The sequence below is a fragment of the Pseudorca crassidens genome, chromosome 17, assembly GCF_039906515.1.
Source record: "Pseudorca crassidens isolate mPseCra1 chromosome 17, mPseCra1.hap1, whole genome shotgun sequence".
Classification (NCBI taxonomy): Eukaryota; Metazoa; Chordata; class Mammalia; order Artiodactyla; family Delphinidae; genus Pseudorca; species Pseudorca crassidens.
The window spans coordinates 47,758,139-47,780,687 of NC_090312.1; the positions used below are offsets into that span (position 1 = coordinate 47,758,139).

Here is a 22,549-nt window from a genome sequence, read left to right on the forward strand (position 1 = left end):
TCCCACCTCACCCGAGGAGGTACTTGCCCTGCTTGATTCCTTTCCCTTCCATCTCTCCCCTGTCCGCGCTCCACTCCATCCGGCTTGACATTCTGGATTTATGGCCCCATTGACAAGAAACAGTCTCCGAAAAACAAGGCGATGATTTAAATGGGTTTGCATTCGAGTGAAATATGGTTCCAAACCAGGCTTGTAAAAGTGCCGGGCTCCTGTGAGAGCCACTTAGGCGCAAGGAATATGAAAGATGAGAAGACGCCTAGAAACTAGGCATTTCTCAACTCCCCAGCTTCCCTGCCCCAAGCCGCCCGACAAGCTGCAGCTGCCTTGGAAAATTTCGAGAAGAGCTTAGGGAGGCAGTTCTTAAACCGAAGGCTAGGTCTTCACCTACATTTGGACGTGAATTGCCCATTTCGCTCGGGTTGGATTTCCCGACCTGTCACCTATCTCTGCGAGGGCATGGGGCGGAAGGCGTGGGGACTGTCCTCAAGCGGGGAGAAGCCACCCACAGACGTGCCCCCAGGTGATTTGCTCTGGGCAGTTGTTTGCACCGTCTAAACTGCCTTTGCGATCCGGCCACTGGCAGGAGCCGGGCGATCAGCTTTCTACTCCTGCCAGCTCAGAGCCCGGAGGTGAGCTCATGCTAACTGCGAGACACAGTCGCTTTTTCTGCACCCACCCTGTGCCCATCCTTTCCCACGACCTCCCTAACGCAGCCCCCAACCCCAGTCCTGGGTTTTGAGGACGATTCTCAGAGCCAGACAAGAAGGCACCTGGAGGGAGGCAGTAGGGTGCGCTGCGCAAGGCCGGGCGGTCCTCTAGCTCCGGGTGCAGGCGGGCAACGGCGGAAGATGCGAGGACGGCGGATCGGGCCCGCTGAACGGTGGGCGGTGCTGCAGTGCTCTCTCACCGCCTGCTCCCGCAGGCTCGGCCCCACGGCTCCTGTGCCGCCCTGGGTATAGATGGATGGCTTCTGGATGAAGAAATTGAGTTTCAGGGTCTGCGTGACTATGGGTTCTCTTGTTTCGCTGTCTTTCTTCCTGTGTGTCTCTCTCCTTGTGTCTCTTTCTCCCTGCTTTTTTTTTTTTTTGTCTCTCTGTTTTTATGTTCTCCCTTTCAATTTCTGCCTCTCTTTTCCTTCTCTACCCCTATCTCCAGGTTTTTTGTTCATCTCTGTCTTGAAGTGATCCTTTCCTAATGCACAGCTCTCTCCCTGCCTGGTAGGACCCAAGCTCAGTTAGTCCCTTCTCCAGATGTTCTGGCTGACCCTTATGCTCCCCGTAGCTAAAAAGTCGGCTCCCTCTCAAGTGCCTTTCCTGAAGCATGTTGGGTTTCTGGAGGGGACTCCTTGTGAGATTCAAGCTGTCACTACATCAGCACCCAGGGGTATGAAGTTTGTGTTTGTGCTAGAAGGAGGGGTGCCTGTCTAAAGCTGCAGCCTGGTATGGCCCCTCTGAGCCTCTGAGCGTCCCTAGCACCTGTTGAGTATGCCACCTCTAGATGTTTGCAAGGCCAAAAGTGCTTCTGGGCAGCCTTCACTTTGAGGTAATGCTTTCAGGAAGAGCCTGGGTTGTCGGAAGCAAAACCCAGAAGCACTTCCTTTACCTCTGAGCTTAAACTAGAGAACCTGAGGAGGCAGCGCTGCAGGGAGGATGAGGCCAGAGGTCACCTGAGAACCACAGGGGCAACTCACAGTATTTTTACTGGAGCTCTGGGGGTTGAAGGCACATTTGCTGTTTGACATTTTAAAACTTATTTTGGCGCCTTCACTTGGAGCTTGGGAGCTTGCAGATGGGCCTGCCTGTCGAAAAAAGAGTGAAATCTTAAAGTCAAGAGAGAGCTTGCAGACTAGGTGAAGGATTGTGTTTGCTGAAAAAGATTCCAGGGGGAGCTGATTCCTTCTCCGGTGTGTGGATCTGAGGCACTTGCAAGAAAAGAGAACGCTTGCCTTATGCTTAGTTCCCCCGTTCCCTGGGCTGGGAAGGAAAGGAACTGAATGCCAGCATTAGCAGTGTGCGTTGGGACCAAAACCATTCAGAGAAAACACCGTCATTTTCCTCTAATTTGCAAATTGCAGCTATTCATGTTGGATTGAACAGCTGAGGGAAAAGAGCCCCCAGTTTTCACCTGCATTTATTGAGAAGAGGCTGGTAGTAGGAGGGATGCACCAACTTGTAGCTTGTGCTGCAAGCTGGATATAAGCTTGGTGTGAGCATCCTGGTTAACCACTGCCCATGTTCAAATATACAGAGATAGATTCCAACAATCTCTTCCAGTAGCCTTATTTTTGCGTGTGATCTTAGAAGCTCCTGGCATGTAAGTCCAGCCCCCAGTTTCCAAGCCTCTGTAAACCTGCAAAATGAATAGAGAGAATAGTGGAACACAGACCCCTTGTTCAAAGACACAGTCACTTTAGGGAAAGAGGAAAAGAACGGGTAGGTGAATCTTCTCTGGGATTGCAGGGTTCAGCTCAATGAAGACTGTCCTGTATAAAAGAAACTCCTCTAAATGGTTGAATTCTTAGCTCTCCAGAGATCTGAGTTTTCTTTTCCCCAGTCCCTGTGGGTTGCTGTGGGGAATGTGCCAAACCTATCATTTGAGATAAAAATTTATGGTGAGGTAAGCTTCTAGGCTGGGGGAAGGAAGACTTAGTGACTGAAATGGGGGATGCTAAGCACTGGGGGGCAGGAAGGAACAAGGAGCTAGTAATGGATGTAACAAATGCTGCAGCTGCCAGCAAAGCCTGGATTGAAGTTCCTTCCTGAAAATGAGGACCCGGGCAAGAATGACCACTCAGATGTAAACAGTGTCTCTGACTGGGAATTCTCATCTGCCTGCCGGTGGGCCAGAGCTGAGCAAGTCCTTTCTCTCCTCTGTATGCACACTGAATTGGTTAGTAAGTGACATGTCAGAGGACAGGAATCATATTCAGTGGATCTTTCAAATCCAGGAGTTTGAGGCTAACGAAATTAGTGTGTGGCCAGGGCTCTGCCAACTAGAATTAAGTCACTGCAGCCACCCTGCAATGCATTTTCAGCCTGAAGGGAGCATCAGGGAGGAATTTCGGGAGATTTGTTTCTGAGCCTGTACAAAATAATACTCTCCTAATGCTAAGAAAGATTAAATGTAAATTAATATTGACTACGAGTAACATATTTAAAAAATAATCGCCGAGTGGGGGATGGCTTAAAGTGGAGAGATTATATAATATGGTGTCCAAAGAATAAATCTCCCCTGACCACTGTTTCATGGGCTATAAGTAAGATCTATTACAATGGAAAGTAATGGGAACGTTTTTATTCAAGGCTTCTCTGCTATTGACTTGAGAGCAAACACTCTGAGAGTATAAATTACTCTTGCTATGTGCTGAGTCTGAATGAACAATATTTCATGTGCAGTGACATGGTCTAAGCTATAGACTTGGAATTGAATGGCATCTGTTTCAAGAGCAACTAGATAGAAAAAAGTGGTCAATTTGACCCTTATGGGAGCGTGTTGCAAATCTAAACCTGTGTCCCTCATACCATAAATGAAATACATTTGTAATTTTGTAAGTGTTTTCCTTCTGTTCATTGATGCTTGAGTATAATCTCAAACTTTGGCAGCAACATTTTATACATAAGTACTTGGTTTTCTTCCTTTCTTCTTTCTCTTTCTCCTCTCTCTCTCTCTCTCTCTGTTTCTCTCTCTCTCTCTTTCTCCATCTTATGTAATTGGATAGAACTGGGCACCTAGGATGATGTGGTGTTACTATAGTGGGATTTAAAAAAAAAAACAACTCTAAGTTACCCTTTTAAAAATTTCATAAATACAGGTGTCAGTGCCATTTGGAATAGTCTCTATAACAATTTCTGTCTCCACATTTACTGTGTTTCAGCAAATTTACCTAACAGATGGTGAGTGGGCAATTTTTAAAGGGGCATTTTTTAAAAGAGCGGAGAGGGAAGGAATAGAGACAGGCACATACTATATTTGAAGTTACCTCCACGTGTATTTTATGTATGTATACCCATACAATTAAGAAGTCTTTGGATGTTTTATCTTCAAGAATAATTCAGATAATGGATTACTTGAATATCATAAACATTTAGGGTTTAACAGATTTGTTACATATAGACGTTGTAGCATGGATTTAAAAGACCATAGCCAGCGGGCAGCGGAGGGCGGAGCGACCGAGGGGCGGTGCGGGCTGGGCGGCGGGTGCGGGGGTCCGTGCTTCCTCGCGCTAGAGGGCTGGGGTTCGCCGGGGACGCCGGGTTCCTCCGCGTTGCCAGGTTACCGAGCGCGTGCCCTGCGCCCGCTCTTCCGCCCGGGCCGCCCTCGGCGCCGCCTGAGCCGCGGTGCGGGCTGCGCGGGGCGCCGGGTCCGCGGAAGCCTGGGTCGGGCGCTGCGTGCGGGACTCTCGTCGCTCGTGGACGGGGCGCGAGCACGCGGGGGACGTAGGGCGCCGACCTGGGCCTCCCCGGCGCTCCGGCTCCGCTCAGGGCGCCCGCTCAGGGGCCTCCGGCGCGAGGCCCCCTTCGTGGTCAAGATGGCGGCGCCCAGGCGGGCCGCGCCGAGGTGAGCTGGAGCCGGGCCCGGAGAGGGGTCAGTCAGCCACGCCCAGGACTTGGACCCCGGGCTCGTCTCCCGTCTCCCGGGGAGCGGCGGGTGAGTGGGTGCGGCCGCGCGTAGGTTCCTCTCGTGGGGTGGTCAGCTCTCCGTGCGTCCGCAGACTTCTGTCGTCTGATAGTCAGATCTGGGGTGGCCCAGGTTGGAGGCGAGGGTGCTTGATTGGGGAAACCTGAGGGGTTTAAGGACTCTGTTGGGATCGTTTCAGACCCCAGCAAGAAGCTGAGCAAGTTTTCTCCTCTCTTTCCGGCTAAGTTTTCTCCCTTCTCTGAAGACGCCAGCTTTTCTGAATCACCTTGTTCCCCGGGGGGATACAGTTGGTGGTTCTGACCGTGGAACGTAGGACCCGGCGCGGGGAAGCCTGAGCTGGTTCTAGTTACTTTGTTTGCAAAGCACTTGTCTTGTCTTTGGAATCTTTGTGTATGTAACCAACGTTGGGAAGAGCCAGCGTTTTCTCCTCCAAAACACTGCGAGGGGTAACTTTATACGTAAGAAACAAGTGGGCGTTCACATCCATCTCTTTTCCAGCCACTGAGTTTTGGTTGTGTTTCCTTTCTTTAAGTTTGTCTCGTTGTGAAGTGATAACAAAAGCAAAACAAAACAAAAAAAAGACCATAGCCAATTACACAAAGTATACTCTAGTCTCAGTCCTGCCATTAATTAGCTTAAGTCATTTAATTTTTCTAGGCCTCATTTTTCTCATGTGATGTTTTTTCTTTGAAAAAGTATAGTTTCTAGAAGTCTCTAATCTCTGTGTCATAGTTCAGCTTGGAGAAAACCTGTTCTTATCCAAACTCCATGACATTGTATTTCCAGCTCCAACTTTGGACTTTGAGTGAGTTGGGGGCAACTTTTTAAGGATATTTTCACACAGCTTTTTTAGTTAATATCAGTCTAGCTGACTTGTCATACTCAGACTTTCTCCCATATTCTTTTTACCAGTGTGTTCCTTAGTCATATATGTAAAGACTGTTGTGGGAAAAATGACCTCCTGGGTCAGCTTACTGCCTGGTCATCGACACAGGACAGGGAGTATGATTCTGTGGATTTTACAGAAGCAGATACAGGTTTCATTAACCATGTCCTCTCCCCTTTCATCTTACAAAAACAGCAGGCTTTTCTTGGAGAACTGCCAGATAATGCCATCCTGCCTCCTCATGAGCCCCGGGGATGAGTCGCCCAGGGACTGAACTCCAGTAAAGCAGGTGATTGGCTCATGGGTAGGCATCTGACCTCGGCTAAGTCTATCAGACTGCTCCCCAGGACTTTTGTCTCAGAGCAAAATGGAAGAATTGTCTTTTCTCTCTGGAATTTCTAAGCTGGGGAGATATGACTCTGGGACTCCCAGTGACCATCCAGCACAAGGAGAGACTTTCTGTAAAATAAAGTCTTGCAGAGGTAAGCAGGGCTGAGCGATGGAGAGAGAGCTGGAACCCTGCTGATACTCTGGAACGTCCAGATCCAACTGTATCTGAATATGGCTGCATCCCTGAATTTCTAGTACTTGTTTGTTGAGGTTGTTGTTGTTGTTTGGTTTTTGTTTTTAAATTTCCGTTGACTATTTTGAATTTGTTTTCAGCCATGTGCATTTGAAAGCATCATAGCTAAAAGAGCTAATTTCCTACATTAATATCAGGTTTGCTGACTGGCATTCCTTAAGTGAAAAATAATATCCGCTATTTTCTTTAAATAAAATCCTTCTAGCTCAGGTTTGAGATATTCAAAACTCTGCCTCCTACCCCCCTCTTTTCCAACATTTACTATATCACCTTGAAGAACTTGTGACCACATCTTTCCCATCTAGATGCAGTTGAGAGAGAGAGCAAAGACTTCTGATATAAACTGCAACCTATACGCCTCCTACCTGGAAGCTTTAGAACATACTTGATTCTTGTCATTAAAGCAAATCTTTTGTTGTTGTCTCCAGGGCACAGAAGCATTTTCATGGCAAATGGAGTACAAAGTACATTAAGCCTAACTCTACTTCTCATCCTCTTTTACTTTGAATAGGCAGAAAAGAACAAACTCAAACACATTTTCCCAACAAATAAAATACATATACGATTATGTTTAGAAGACGTTTATGCAACATATAGTTAGACTGATGAATTAATGGACCTTTCGCCAGTTGGCACAGTAAATATATATGTTCAATGTGCTCAATTAAAAAGAAGACAATAACATATTTTTACAGGTTAATTATCTGAGAAGAGTATTGTGCCAGCACACTTGATACTACAGTATTTCATGTTTGACAGGTAATCTTCTTTCAATTATATTTACTGCTAAATGTTTCTTGGATCAAGCTATTAAATTATAAGGTCAAAAGTCAAATGATATGAAATTACAATGATAAAGGGACACATATCCCACTTTATGAGAATAGAAGTTCTAATTTCTTTTCAGTACTACTAGTAGTGACCACAGTACTAATTTGAGCCCTTACTATGAGCCACTGTGCCCATATACATTTAGTTCTTACAGTAGTTCTGCAAAGGGCATATAATAATCCACAGTGTAAAGCTGAAGAAAGTGATTCTCATAGCTGAAAGTCACATAGCTGGTGAGTGGCAAAGTCTAGATTCAAACTTAGAGTCGTCTGACAATGCCCAGGTTGTTGACCACTATGTACACTGCTCAATTGTTGCACCAATAAAGAAGTGCTTGAAATAATTATAGATTTGCCTACCCCGAAACTGCAGTGATTTAAAGACATCAAAGTTGCCAGTTGCTTAACCACATCTACTTACAGTAAGAAATTACATTTTATTTCATTTCTAAAACAAGATTAATTCTGCAGGCCCATCGAAACTTGAGCACACAAATCCTACCTCCAAATGAAAGATGCTTGTTTTCCATTATTCAACACATGGCCCTGTACAGAGGCAATAAATATATAGTAGAATTTTCATTCAAATAAATGAGAAGAGAGGTTTCTTCTTGTCCTGATTCAGTGCCCATCATTATGGATTATGATGGCTCTTCCCAAACTTTACTTCATTCACTCCACTCTTTCTACAAAACTCCAGTAATGGAATCCATCATTCAGATATATGTGCAAAGCGAAAGGACTGTATTAATACAGTTGCTGAAAGTCAAGTTGATAGAGCACAGGAAATACATCCTAATAAATGCAACATTAATGTTTGTGTGGGCCTTGGAGTGAGGGGTAGAAGAATTTTCAGTTTAATGGAATATTTTGCCTCTTGCTATGAAAGTGTGGCTTAATAGTCTTGTAATTGGTCATTTACAGAATCCTCCATCTCTGGGTTTCATGCTTTCTTTACTCTGCAGCTGTTGATTCCTTCTCTTGTTCTGGATGGCAGATAGCAACGAAGCCACTTCAAAGGGCTCAGCCTGCCTTTCTGTGTTATTGTTTAGATGAAGATATTTCCATTTATTAAAGCACACTATTTAAACATTTTTATCATGTTTCAAACTTGACTGTGTCCTGAAGGTATGAGCACAGGCAGACATAATGGGGGATGTTTTCCAGGAGAGAACATACCCTTATCAAAGGAATTATCAGAGTTTTCATGTATGGATTGAGAATCAAATTCTGGAGTTAGACCTGAATTTAAATTCATACTCACAACTTATTACCAGTCTCATCTTGATCAAACGGTTACCACACTTCTCACCAATTTCCTTATCTTTGAAAGCGGAATAAGAGAAGTATGCCTGGTGGAGTTACACATAAAGCTCATCTGATAGAATATTCATAAGGATTTTGCACAAAATATACATGGAAATATTTTAGCACCGAGTTTAGCATGCGATTCGTCTTCAATACATTTAAGAGCTATTATTTTATTATTATTATGCTATCATTAAATATCACTATTACTTAAATGTCATTATTGCTAACATTGCTGTAAAACTACCGCAATAACCCATGATGAATTCCCCTCTTCTGTTTCCTTTGTTTAAATGGAAAATATATATATAAATCTAGACAGAGAACACTTTAGTGATCCTATTCAGTGGAGTGAGAATTTCCATGGCACTGATTAAAACAAATCCTGAATTGCATGGACTTAAGATAGCAGAGAGGGGCTTCCCTGGTGGCGCAGTGGTTGAGAGTTCGTGACCCGATCCGGGAAGATCCCACATGCTGCGGAGCGGCTGGGCCTGTGAGCCATGGCCGCTGAGCCTGTGTGTCTGGAGCCTGTGCTCCGCAACGGGAGAGGCTGCAACAGTGAGAAGCCCGCATACCGCAAAGAAGGAGGAAAAAAAAAAAAAAGATAGCAGAGAGGCTAAGAGATTTGAAGTTAGACATCCCCAAGTGTGAATTCTACTGTGACTCTCTTCTAGCTCTAGAACCTTGAGGAAGTTACTTAAACTTTCTGAGCTTTACTACTAGTTTCCTCATCTGTATCTTTTTCAGGACTATTTATCAAGCATCTTCCTGTTCTCTATGCTTGGACGTATCAATGAATAAATTAGACAAGAGCCTTTGCCTGCGTGCTCCTTCTTGCATGCTTTCTCCCTCCTTACACTCTCGTGTGGAAACGGATGTTCTAAATAAATTCTATGCTTTGTCACAGGTTGATGGGCGCTACGGGATAAGGAAAAGGATGTGAAGCTCACTGAAGAGGCTTGGGTTGGGAGTGCTGGAGGAGTGTACAGGTAGGTTCTGATTTTAAATAGGGTAGTCAGGGTGGATTTTATAAGTTGACATTTGAGCAAAGACTTGAAGTGAGGGAGTTGTCAGAATGTATGATGGGGAGACCACTCCCTGGGAGCAAGAATAACCAGTCCCAAAACTCTAAGGCAGAAATATGCCGGGCAGCTTGGAGGAATATCAAGGAGGCCACCCTGGCTGACTTAGTCAGTGGGGAGGAAGAGACAGCAGGAGGGCTGGAGGTCGGATATGTGATGGGATGGATTGGGTAAGTCCTGGGAGGCCATCACATGCATTGTGTCTTTTACTCTAAATGTAGGCAGCCAGGGGCACGATTTTAGCCAAGGTGTGGCATGAACTGTCTCTTGTTTGAAAAGCATAACTCTATCTGTGGTCTTGAGAATGTGGGGAGAGAGTGGAGTCAGGGAGAATCTCGGGAGGCGACTACAGGATCCTCGAGGTCTATGTTGGTGGCCTGCACCAGGCTGCTAGCGGCTGGTAATTCTCAGAAGTGGCACATTGGGAAGGTTGTGACAGCATTTCGTGGTAGATTGAATGCAAGAATGGAAAGGAAGAGGGGGTCAAGGGTGAATTTGAGATGTAGGGCCTGGGGAACTGGAAAGGTGTGGTTACTGTCACCTAAGATGGAAAAAGTTTGGGGTAGAGCATGTTTGGGGGATTAAAGACCAGTTTTGGAGGTATAAGATTTGAGATGTTTTCGTGACGTCCAAGTAGAGATGCTGAGTACACAGTTGGATACACAAGTCTGCAGTTCTGAAGAAAGGTCTAAACTAGAGATACACTGTAATACAATGGAGATATTAAGAATAATTACATGGAAGCGCTATTTTAAAGATAAAATGAAGTAATGCAATTAGCACTGTGTCTTCTCAAAACATTTAATAACTGTTAGCTAAAATAATTACCTGAAATGAAAAAATACCTATAGTTTGTTTTGTTGTTTGCAGTAAAAGTGAATAAAATGTCACAATTATTTTAATAGTATTTGTGACACAGTAGTTTTAGTTAAGACACCATGACTACAAACATTTACACTAAACCTTTCAGTCTCCTGCTTTTCACTCTGATAGGGTACTTGGAACCATATTTTGTAAGGTTTAAGTTAGTTGTCATAGGGTACCTCTTTAATTAGAAGTAATTCTGAACTGCCTAGTTCCATGCAGTTTTATATACATATATGTATAATTATTATTTTATGATTTATCAAACTCAGTTGAAAATTTGCATCACTGATATACATTAGAATTTAAGCATTTACCCAGGTACTCAAGGAAAAAAATGTACTTGTCTTGTAATTTCCATAGGGGTACTTGCTTTCACATCTTCCCTTCACTTTGCAATTGCAAACATGGCAGGGGAAATATTATCTTACTGGTCTTTGAGTTCCCCTTAGCTATCTGCAAGTCCTTAAACAGCCTTTGGGGCTTAACCAAAATTCTCTTCCACCTTCATTCCGCTAACAGATACTGGTCTAAGCATGTACTTATACTAAAAAATGCATGACCACGTTGTCTCTACACATCTATAATTTTATGTTAACACTATCATTATGTAAGCTGTACTTGAATTGTAATTATAACAGATTTTATGTCAACACACATCCATTTCTAGTGTTCATCTGGTGTTCAAGGGGAGAGCAGCATGTCGTAAATTTTATCAAAATATAACATCTGAAGAATAGAACAGAGGGTAATTGTGTAATTCTGTATTCACTCTAATTAAGTTCAGTGGAGTTGGCATAATAGAATTAAGATGAAAAAAAAAAAGACATCGAGGTACCATGGCTCCCTCTCCTAACACACCCTTTTCGTATCCGAGAGCAGAGACTCAGCACCTTTCTGTACAGAAATGGAGACAGGAAGAGGCCAGAGGATGAATGACAGGCACGAATGAGGTGGAACTTTGAAGAGCAACATGGAAATGAAATACTTCTTTTGTATTTGGTAGGTGGGGAAAATGTACCAGCGTGTATGCCTACTGGGACCACGTTTTCCAGAACAGTTAAGCCCAGTGTCAACTGTGCTGTCCCACCTTCCTCGTAAGTGGGAACATACTGTTACTTGAATCTTTGCTTCCTGTTTCTTGATAGCTGGTTGAGAAGATTATCACAGGAACTGCATCTTGTTAGCAAATACACTGTTTTGAAATGATTGACACTCACCGAAGAGTGGCAACTCCAAGCTTGCTCTCTCTTGATCTTGGACTATTTAAGTCTGGAGTGCAGGAGTGGGTTACGGGGAAAGACCATTGGAATTCTTATGTCTTCAGCATAATGGTTATAGCATAATGGTTAGGAGTGTAGGTGCTGGTTCAAATCTCTGCTTTCCACTTGCTAACCATATGAGCTTGGGCAATTTACCTGATTACCTGAACCTCAATACTCCTGCCTATAAAATGATGTTAATAATATTTCATCCCCATAGACTTGTTTTCAATATTAAAATGAAGTCACTTACACCAAGCACTTAATACAATGCCTAGAGCATAGTAAAGTCTATTATTATTACTATTACTACTACTACTACTATTATTATTATTACTGTCACGATGCCAGGTGCTATTTTTCCTATGCCTTATTCCATTATCTTCTGCCCTGTCCCCCCATTTCTGTCTTGTTTCTGTACAAGGGTAGGTTTGTCACAGAGCATTTTCTTTCCCTAGTGTCTGACTCTTAGTCATCAAGGTGACTGGTCCACGACCCGGCATTCATTGCTGCTCGTTGAAGCAACGCATTTTGAGAAGGGGAGTTGGGTATTGATGCCAAGTTGGGTCAAGGAGAGAGAATTTTCTCTCTTCTGCACTCAGAGAGCTAAGTGAAATATTCAGGCCTCAGAAGGAGAATCAGGCAAAGGGCAACATGCTTAATTTCATACCTTAGTGATTAAGAACAAGGCAGACAGGCTGGATTTGAACTCATTTCCGTCATGTACTGACAACGGGATCTTAGGTGCTTTTGTAACCCATCTGAGGCTCAGTCAACATCTGAAAGAGACGAATAACATTATCAGGACCTAGCGTATAGCCTCGTTGTAATAAGTGAGTAAATCCTTTTAAAATGTTCAGCACGTTTTTTGGCATATAAACACGTAATAAAATTTAGCTTCTTTGACTACTCCCGCTGCTAATATTATTAAGTAGCTGAGCAGATCCGAGGCCCATTTTTTTCTTAGATTGCACATAATCATTTGGACAACCAGCTCACATTGATCAACCGTTGCTTATATATAAACCCCCATGAACCCAAAGGTGCTTTAACTCTCTCCCAGTCAGAGCCTGTTCTGGGGGCAGAAGCAACACCGGCACTACCCCCGTCATCTTTGCCTTTATTGTCACTACACTCGCCTGCTGTACTGAGCACTTTCTGTTTGCCAGGCACCAAATTTAGCCCTGCGTATGCACTGTATCATATAGTTCTCACACTCAGGTGGGAGACATTATCATCGTCCCCAATTTTCAGATAAAGATGCCGAGGTGTTGGAAAGGTAAGAAACTTGACCCACAGCAAGAGATGGAGCCGGAGTATTCAAACCCTTCTCTCTGACCTCAAGAACCCTTAAATATTAGCATACTACTACATCCTGGTAAGAAAATCTGCTTCCAGCCACTCTGGTGAGAGTAGAAATGATTCTCAGTCTCCACATTCCTCTATTGCCCATGCCACCCTAGCCTCAGGACTAGGGGGGAAAGGAAGTGATCTCTTCAAAGAGCAGCCAAAGGGAACCTACTCCCTTCTGCCTTTTCGTAATCAACTAACCAATATTTTATTTCCTTCTTAAGAGTCCCCACGTGTTCCTTTTGGTACTTAGCTTGGCCTTTTAGAATTCTGACATTCTGTACATGACTCATCCACTGTATTTCATGTTAATTTATTGAGGTCAAGTATAGGGTCTTACTCATCCTGAAGTCCAGTTATCCCCTGTCACATCTAACTGTTCTTTTCTTCTTGTAGGACATCTGCAGATATTTATTTGACTTTTGTTGAATTGTTCTCATCAATAGTACATTAAAAGTTATACAGAAAGTGCTTTCTTATAAGGAAAACCATCTAAATAGATTTCTAGCTCTTTACTTTTTATAGCACTATTGTAGAGATTATAGATCTCCAGGTAATATTTTTTAGATTGAGTTCTTCATATCATCTTATTTTTACATATAATGATAAATCTGAATTTTCTCTATCAAAGCTCTGAGACTTCACTGGCTTGTAACTTAGCTTGTTGATTAGGTGTTGTTGACTTTTCCATTTACAATGATATTTGATCCTGATAAGGATGGGGCTGGGTGGGAAGGTACATCTTAGGGCCATAAATTGGTTTTGTAGAGAACTAACATAAAGATCTAAAGTCTCATCATATTTCTGCAGAACTCATGAATCATTTTATTATAATTCCATTCATCCAGGGAGTATAAAACCATTTTCAAATTGTTATTCCTAATTTGTTCATCTTCTCTTCCTTAGTCTTAGTGAGAAGAGAGCAGGCTGAATGGAAGAAAGTCATTATGACCACTGGGGCCACTAGGGTAGGCATCAGTCCCAGAGTTTTGTTTTCATCTCTCCGCTATGAATATTGGCTAATGTCTTGAGTGCTTACTTGGTGCAAATTACTTAGCCGACCATGGCAAATGGATTGTGTCATTTCATCCCCTGATAGTCATACAATTAATGTATGTATTATTATGATATCCCATAATGCATACATGGAACAGAGCCTCAGAAGTAGTTATTTGCTCACCAAAATATGGTAGATGTGGAATTTGGACTCAGGTCTGATAGACTCGTAAATCACTCCTAGTGATTTTTACCACGAAATTAAAGTTGTATACCTCTGGAGAGTAGATAGTTTCTAAAATTTCCTCAGCTCTAACGTTTTATAATTAAATTTTTGTCTGATGGCAAGCTTAACAGTTAAGATGGGTAGGAAGGAATGCCAGCCTGTTGAATGGAATTTCCCTGAAATGAGCCAGTTCACTCATTCATTCACTCAGCATGTATTGAATGTTTGCTCTGTGCAAAGGCATTTTAGGCATCACAGTGGAGTGAGCGCCCCTTCCATAGACTCTCCTGCAGCACTCAGAGAAGTCTTGGACTGGTTTGCCTGTTATGGAATGGGGCTTGGTGATAGAAGCCTGGTTTGTCCTCCACTGATAAAACTAAGACATACTCATATGAGTTTAGAGGCATCTTGAAGCCGTGGGATAGTAACACACATGAATCTTACCATTTTTGCCTGGGATTAATGATATAAAGGCTTTGGATTTGGGTATGGAAAATGGGTGCAATTATGGGTGTGTTGGTTCTACATATATACGGACATCACGTGTCATCAGCCTGCAGCTACCTGCCATTCCTCACTACTCCTTCTTTTCACAAACCAAACAAGTACCTTCTTATCTCTCCTGTGGATAAGCTCTTGACAGTGGCACTAGGGCCTCCCTCAATAAGTACATCATTGGCTAAACCAGTGGTTTCTCAGATATGCTCATTGAACAACCCTTAAGGTGGATTGACATTCCACTGCCTAGAATAGAATATGGTGTTCTTTAGAAATCGGGGGGAAAAAATAGGCCACCAGATGTACTTTCTTTAATTTAAATTGTTTATATATATGAACAATTGTTATATATGTGTATGTATACTTGTTCATATATATGAATGATTTAAAATTGAAGAGATAGATATATACACACACATATATATATATGTATATTTAAATTTTGGCTTCTGTTAGCAAGTAGTAAATTAAATTATTAGCAGATCCATACTGCAGGGAAATAACCAATCAGATTTCATTCAATAGCTTGCTTTTTTGTAGATTTATGGTTGTGATTTTATATCTGCAGGTATGTTTGCTGAAGAAAATATTTCTGCCACTTTACACAAAATTAAATTCATTTAATACCAATGCAGCATGTCTCAAATGTCTTAATACAGTTTTAATCTTGAATCGCATCAGAAGTATGAAATTAGAAACATACCCCAAAATCATTTGAAGATATAATTACTTTCATTTCCCTTATACTTTTGAGACTTTTGAAAAACAAGTATTTAGTTGTACTTATCTGTTTTTGTCTCTCTAAGGATAGCAAACACTGAAACACAATTCTTTTTAAAAGTCAGTATTAAAAATATATTGTCCAAGATGATCAAAACTAAGGAAGTGGCAAAGAAATTCAAAAATTTAAACTTTCAAAGGGTGCTTTTTTTGTGAATGTGTAGTACTTGTTCTTCTGAAGGAATTAATCTTTTTAAAAATTTAATTAACTTATTTTTTATTGAAGTATACTTGGTTTACAGCGTTGTTTTAATTACTGCTGTACAGCAAAGTGACTCTGTTATACATATGTATATACATTCTTTTTCATATTCTTTTCCATTATGGTTTATCACAGGATATTGAATATAGTTCCCTGTGCTATATAGTAGGACCTTGTTGTTTAGCCAATCTATATATACCAGTTTGCATCTGCTAATCCCAAACTCCCAGTTCATCCCTCTCCCACCTGCTTCCCCCTTGGCAGCCATCAGTCTATTCTCTATGTCTCTGAGTCTGTTTCTGTTTCATAGATAGGTTCATTTGTGTCATATTTTAGATTCCACATATAAGTGGTATCATGGTATTTGTCTTTCTCTTTCTGACATACTTTGCTTAGTATGATAATCTCTAGTTGCATCCATGTTGCTGATGCAAATGGCATTATTTCATTCTTTTTTTTATGGCTGAGTAGTATTTCATTGTATATATGTACCACATCGTCTTTATCCATTCATCTGTTGATGGACATTTAGGTTGTTTCCATGTCTTGGCTATTGTGAATATTGCTGCTGTGAAGATCAGGGTGAATGTGTCTTTTTGAATTATAGTTTGGTCTGGATATACACCCAGGAGTGGGATTGCTGGATCATATGGTAGGTCTATTTTTAGTTTTCTGAGGAACCTCCATACTGTTTTCCACAGTGGCTGCACCAACTTACATTCCCACCAACAGTGTTGTAGGAGGGTTCCCTTTTCTCCACACCCTCTCCAGCATATGTTATTTGTAGACTTTTTAATGATGGCCATTCTGACTGGTGTGAGGTGGCACCTCATGGTAGTTTTGATTTGCATTTCTTTAATAATTGGCAGTGTTGAGCATCTTTTCATGTGCCTATTGGCCATCTGTATTTCTTCTTTGGAGAAATGTCTCTTTAAGTCTTCTGCCTATGTTTTTGATTGGGTTGTTTGCTTTTATTGTCATCAAGTTGTATGAGCTGTTTGTATATTTTGGAAATTAAGCCCTTGCTGGTCGCATCATTTGCAAATATTTTCTCCCATTCTGTAGGTTGTCTTTTCATTTTGTTTATGGTTTCCTTTGCTGTGCAAAAGCTTGTAAGTTTGATTCGGTCCCCTTTGTTTATTTTCGTTTTTATTTCTATTGTCTTGGGAGACTGACCTAAGAAAACATTGGTATGATTTATGTCAGAGAATATTTTGCCTGTGTTCTCTTCTAGAAGTTTTATGGTGTCATGTCTTATGTTTAAGTCTTTAAGACATTTTGAGTTTATTTTCGTGTATGGTGAAAGGATGTGTTCTAACTTCACTGGTTTATATAAGGCTGTCCAACTTTACCAACACCACTTGCGGAAGAGACTGTCTCTTTCCCATTATATATTCTTGCCTCCTTTGTCAAAGATTAATTGTCAAAGATTAACTGAGGTGTGTGGGTTTATTTCTGGGCTCTGTATTCTGTTCCATTGATCCATATGTCTGTTTTTGTGCCAATACCACACTGTTTTGATTACTGTGACTTTGGAGTACTGTCTGAGTCTGGGGTGGCTATGCCTCCAACGTTGTTCTTTTTCTTCAGGATTGCTTTGGCGATTCTGGGTCTTTTATGGTTCTGTATGAATTTTAGGATTATTTGTTCTAATTGCGTGAAAAATGTCATGGGTAATTTGATAGGGATCGCATTAAATCTGTAGATTGCTTTGGGTAGTATGAGCATTTTAACAATATTAATTACTCCAACCAAGAACATGAGATGTCTTTCCATTTCTTTGAATCATCTTCACTTTCCTTTATTAATGTCTTACAGTTCTCAGCATATAAGTCTTTTGCCTTATTGGTGAGGTTTATTCCTAAGTATTTTATTTTTGGGGTTGTGATTTTAAAAGGCATTGTTTTTTTACATTCCCTTTCCGATATTTCATTGTTGGTATAAAGAAATGCAACTAATTTCTGTATGTTTATCTTGTATTCTGCTACCTTGCTGAATTCGTTTATCAGTGGTAGTAGTTTTCACGTAGAGTCTTTAGGGTTTTCTCTATATAGTATCATATCATCTGCATCTAATGACAATTTTACCTCTTCCTGAAGGAATTAATCTTGAAGTTCTACTAAGACTTTTGGGATACCTGTTTTAATGAGCCACTACTTCCTGCCTGAGATTGCACTATGCACCAGAGATTCTAGAATTAGCATAATAAAACTAATAATGCAAACAACAGCAACAAATCTTCACAAACCTTCCTTGCAAGGAAGTAAAGTCCACTGGAAAAAACAGACAAGTGAAACACACATTCAAAATGGCAGTGATTCTCAAACATTTATGTGCTGAAAAATCATGACAAGCATGATACCCAGGGCAATTACTAGACCCCTTCTCCAGCTGGTCAGGTGTAAGGTCCTGTAACTCTATTTTTGGTGAATGCCTTCAGGAGAGTGTGAGACAGATGTTCTCAGTTGTCGTCAACCTTTAGTGTGCATCAGATTTGCCTGAGAATATTGTTAAAACACAGATTGCTGGGCTCCAGTGCCAGAGTTCTAACCAGTTCCCAGGTGTGGCTGATATTGCTGGCCCAGGGACCACATTTTGAGAACCACCTTTCAAAACTCTGCAGTATGCGACTGTGTGTGTTGTGAATGAGACGGGCCTAGAGAACCAAAGGAGGGCAAAGGGACTCTGCCCTAAATTAGCCAAAGGTAACAATAGCAGCTACAATTGATTGACCCAAGAAAAAATTATAAGAACTTTACCTGCATTTGCTCATTTAATCCTTTCAGTAAGGTACATAGGTGCTACTTAGTGTTCCTCTTTTACAGGGGTGTCCAGAGAAGGTAACTACTTTGCCCACGTCCTAAACTGGTAAGTAACAGATTAAGAATTCAAGTCTAGGAAGTCTGATTGCAGAGCCCACACCTCTACCCCTTCTGCATGTAGAGAGGAGTAAAGGGTTGTCAGTGAAGCCTTCCTGGGGGCCCTGGCCTCTGAGTGTAGATAGAAGGATGAGTGGACATAAAGATCATTATTTGTGTGTGGTGGGGGTAGGGGAGGAAGTATGAGGGCTTCCAGAAGAGCCCGCCCTCCCCATACATCTGCTATAAGCAAGTCTGATGATCAGGAGTCCGGAACGTGAGTATGACTATGGGATACTGAGAAGGGTTCTAGAAGCCTGAGGTTAGAGTTCTGGATCAGTTAGTAGGTAACAGAAAGTGAATGAGTGATTTACCTTATTTTCCACGGGTAGCAGGAAGTTTGGAGATAGTCCCTCTAGCGTTAGTCCAGCTGCTGAAGGGCATCACCAGGGGACTGGGTTGCTTCGCTCTTCCAGCTTCCACATCTCTAGCACGTCCACATAGCTTCAAAGTGACCCCAGAATCTCCAATACTGTTCCAACAATTTGGGCAGGAAGAAAGAAAAGGAAAAAAAAAAAAGAAATTAAGTAAGAAAAAAAAGGCAGTGTCTAACTCAGAGAGCAAATTTTTTACCACAGATGGTCAGCAGACTTGCACTTAGATCTCATCAGCTCGGATTTTAAACTGGCCACCTTAGCCTTAAGGATAATGGGGTCTCCTAAACCAGGGCTCTGATAGTAAGGAATAAGGAGAGAGTGGTACTGATTAGCAGTGCCTGCTGTCCCAAACAAATATTATCCCCAAACTATTTTTTTTATCCTATATTTTACTTTAAAGAATGGAGGGGAAACATTATGTATCTGTAAATAGCCTTTTAGAAAGGGTACAATTATATAGTTATACAACCCCCTGGAGGGCTCCTTTCTTCTAAAATCTCTTTAAAAACTGTTCAAGGTTAAGGACATTTTTAACTTAATTTAGTAACTTGCGGTCGATTATCTTGGAATGACATCCTCTCTCTGCAGATGTTCTGTCAGGCTTTAGAAAATTCTAGAAGTGGACAGAGAAGTGTTACGGTACATGTATTTGCAATATGCACGTCTTTGAAATGAAATCCATTTAGGGACCAAAAGGCATTTCATGTCTTTGCTATACATTTTCACATATTTGCCTTTCCAGAATTCCTTTGAGCAAATCTGTTAGATGTAACCCATCCGTTTCTCCCATCTGAATTCTTTATTACTAAACATTCTTCAGTATGCTCTCACTCCCCTCTGTCAAATGCGTTTCTCTGGGTCCTCACCCTTCTCATCTCATATGTGAATGCGTATCTTAAACTGCAGCAACAGTCTGCTATGACTTCTCTATAACTTGAAGAACCCGTCTTTGTGGGAAGAAAAGTAGACTTACTAACTTAAAAGGTAAAATGCGCGCAATGTTTCTGAGAATTAAAAACTAAGATAAAAACATAAGCAAGGGAAAAAACTTACAGTGGATCCTTTTCAAAGACTTTATTTTACAGAGAAGGCAACTGAGGTTTAAAGAAAAAATGCGTTAGTTAAACACTAAATAATATACCTTAAACCTCAGTGGAGCAACACATGGACAGTTCATTTCTCACTCACTCAGGAGTGTAGTATGGACTTTGGTGGTCTGAGGGTCAGTGTTCTGCTCAGTTATTCAGGGACCCACCACCTTCATCAAGTGGCTCTACGTTTGTCCTAAAAAGGAAAGGAGAGAGGAAGCTGCAAGCTACAATTATCAACTCGTTATCCTTCAGACATAAACTGTTCAGGTCACCTCTGGTCACATTCTTTGGGATAGAACCATACCCAGATGCAAGCGGAGATGGAGAATGTTGTTCCTATCTTGGTCCTAGTGATGCCTCTACAGGCTGGAGGAGCTAATTAAAGTGTAGTCAACAGCTCGTTGTTTCTGCCACAATGAGTGATTAGCCTAAGGCTGTGGATTAATTATGTGTGTGTCACATATACATATAATACACACCAACATATATATGTGTGTGTGTGTATATACATTTTTTAGCATGAGTTGACACATGGGGCTTCTGCCGTATCAAAAGAGTACAAACTGCCTCTTGTTGCTTTTTCTTAATTGAAGTTGACTACTACTATCTATTTCCCTTCATTTTGCTACCTCCCCCCCGCCTTTCAGTATTATATGAAAATTCTGAAAGAAATAATTTCAAAGTTTCCAGTGCTTTTAAAGGTAATAGAATACTCAGACCTTAACAATTTTCCCGTGTGAACCTTTTGCCAGACTAAAATAGTTAACTTATGAAAAGTAAATTTAGATTGATACAAAAGAGAAAATAAGCTGATTTTTTTTCTTTTTTACACAAATACCCTGAGCCAGGGTGGAAAATAAATGGAAAACTGGAGGAATTTAGATCCTTTTGTTGTAAATTTAAATATTTTTAATTGTAAAAATAATACAGGCTCATTGCACAAACTCCAAAATTGAAAGGATTTAAAGAAAAAAGGAAAAATAACTCAAAATCCCATTTCTGATACATCATCTCTGTAACATTTTTGAGGGTATCTTTTGAAACTTTTTTGTGACGGGGTGCATATAAATACAATGCAAGTATAAAATACCTTTAATTATTATATCAAACTACAAAACAGTTCTATAACATTTTTATATAGTAATATAAGTATGATTACTCATCACCTAATAAAAATCTGCAGCATCATTTTTAATGGTTGAACAGCATTCTATTATTTATTTAACCAGTCCCTACTGTTCAACATTTAGATTATTCCTGTCTTGCTTTGCTAAACAATGAGACAAGCATCCTTGTTCATATGTCTTTGAGCATTTGTTTATTTCCTTAGAATGGACTTCTAGAACTTGAATGGCTGGTTGTCAGTTCTGGTACATACTGACATATTGTCTTCCAGAAAGGTTACCGTGCTTTTTATTTCTATCAAGAATTTAACATCCAGTGTGGTTTCTTACACACACTCATCAGTACCAGTATTATCAATATCAATACCAGTATTATCAAGTTTTTTAAAACTTTGTCATTCTAGTCAGTAAAATATGACACCTGAATTATTTTATTTGTATTTCTTTGATTAATAATAGCAAGGTTGAACATATTTTCATATCTTTATTGGCTGTTAATACTTTTTAGTTTGTGACTTTATGGCATCCATTTTTTATCGATGTATAACAACCTTTTATATATCAGTGTGTTTATTTTGTTGTTTGTTGTAAATGCAATTTTTTTCTCTTCATTTATTAATTTTTATTTTGTGTGTGTTGAACTTCTTTAATACTGTCAAGTCTATTCAAAAACCCTTTAATGAACACAACAAATGTGGAAAATCAGTCATTCTCCTGCATTTTGTAATCAATGTATTTCCTTTTGGGCAGTATGGAAATGTAGGTTCTTATTTCATCTTATGGTTGGAAAGAATCTATTCCCTCGGAAAGGGATTATAGTCTCCATGATGCAGTAATGGGAGATTTTATAGGGTAGGCAGGGTCTACAGAAGAAAAAACCCTAAATCACACTCCATTGGTGGTTGCCTTATTTATAAAAATGGCATTTGAGGTTGTGTGACTGCCATCAGGTAAGCAAAATTAATTTTTAGCATGAAGTACTCCTATCAGCAAGAACAGCCTAGGATAGGCTAGCAGTAAGAAGTGAGGGGTTAGAAGTAAGAAGTGAGGGGTTATGGGATTGGGGCATAGCCTCTGTTTCCTCCAATGCAGCTGGAAATTTAAACTCTGGGGCTCCTGCTTGATCCAATCAGCCCAGCTAGTATGTGTTGCCAGGTAGGGCGAACAGACTCAGAAGTACAAGAGCTCATCCTTGGTCCCCTCTGGAAATGAGCAGAGAATACTGTGTCAAGCAGAGGTGATCAGTCCATGGTCTGGAGACTTGGATCTCCTCACATAGTCCTTAAAGTCAGGGTGAGACAAAATGCCAATACAAATTATATTGATGACAGTATCAATGAGGTGACATTGAGTCCTTTGACCCAACGTGTGTCTGCAGTGTGCCATCCATTAGTAAATGGGCAAAGCCATTTGACAGATCTATGTGATACAATGAATGAATCTGACACTCATAGTTTGAAAAACTGAAACTGTATCCATTTGTCAAGAACAGTGGCTACTTGTTCTGCTTTATTCCCCCTGGTAGAACTAG

At 41.0% G+C, this 22,549-nt stretch overlaps 1 pseudogene; it reads left to right on the forward strand.

Annotated features, from left to right (window-relative positions):
* The first annotated feature begins 4,862 nt into the window (after positions 1 to 4,862).
* Positions 4,863 to 22,549, forward strand: part of LOC137210198 (UDP-N-acetylglucosamine--peptide N-acetylglucosaminyltransferase 110 kDa subunit-like) — a 151,066-nt pseudogene continuing 133,379 nt past the window's right edge.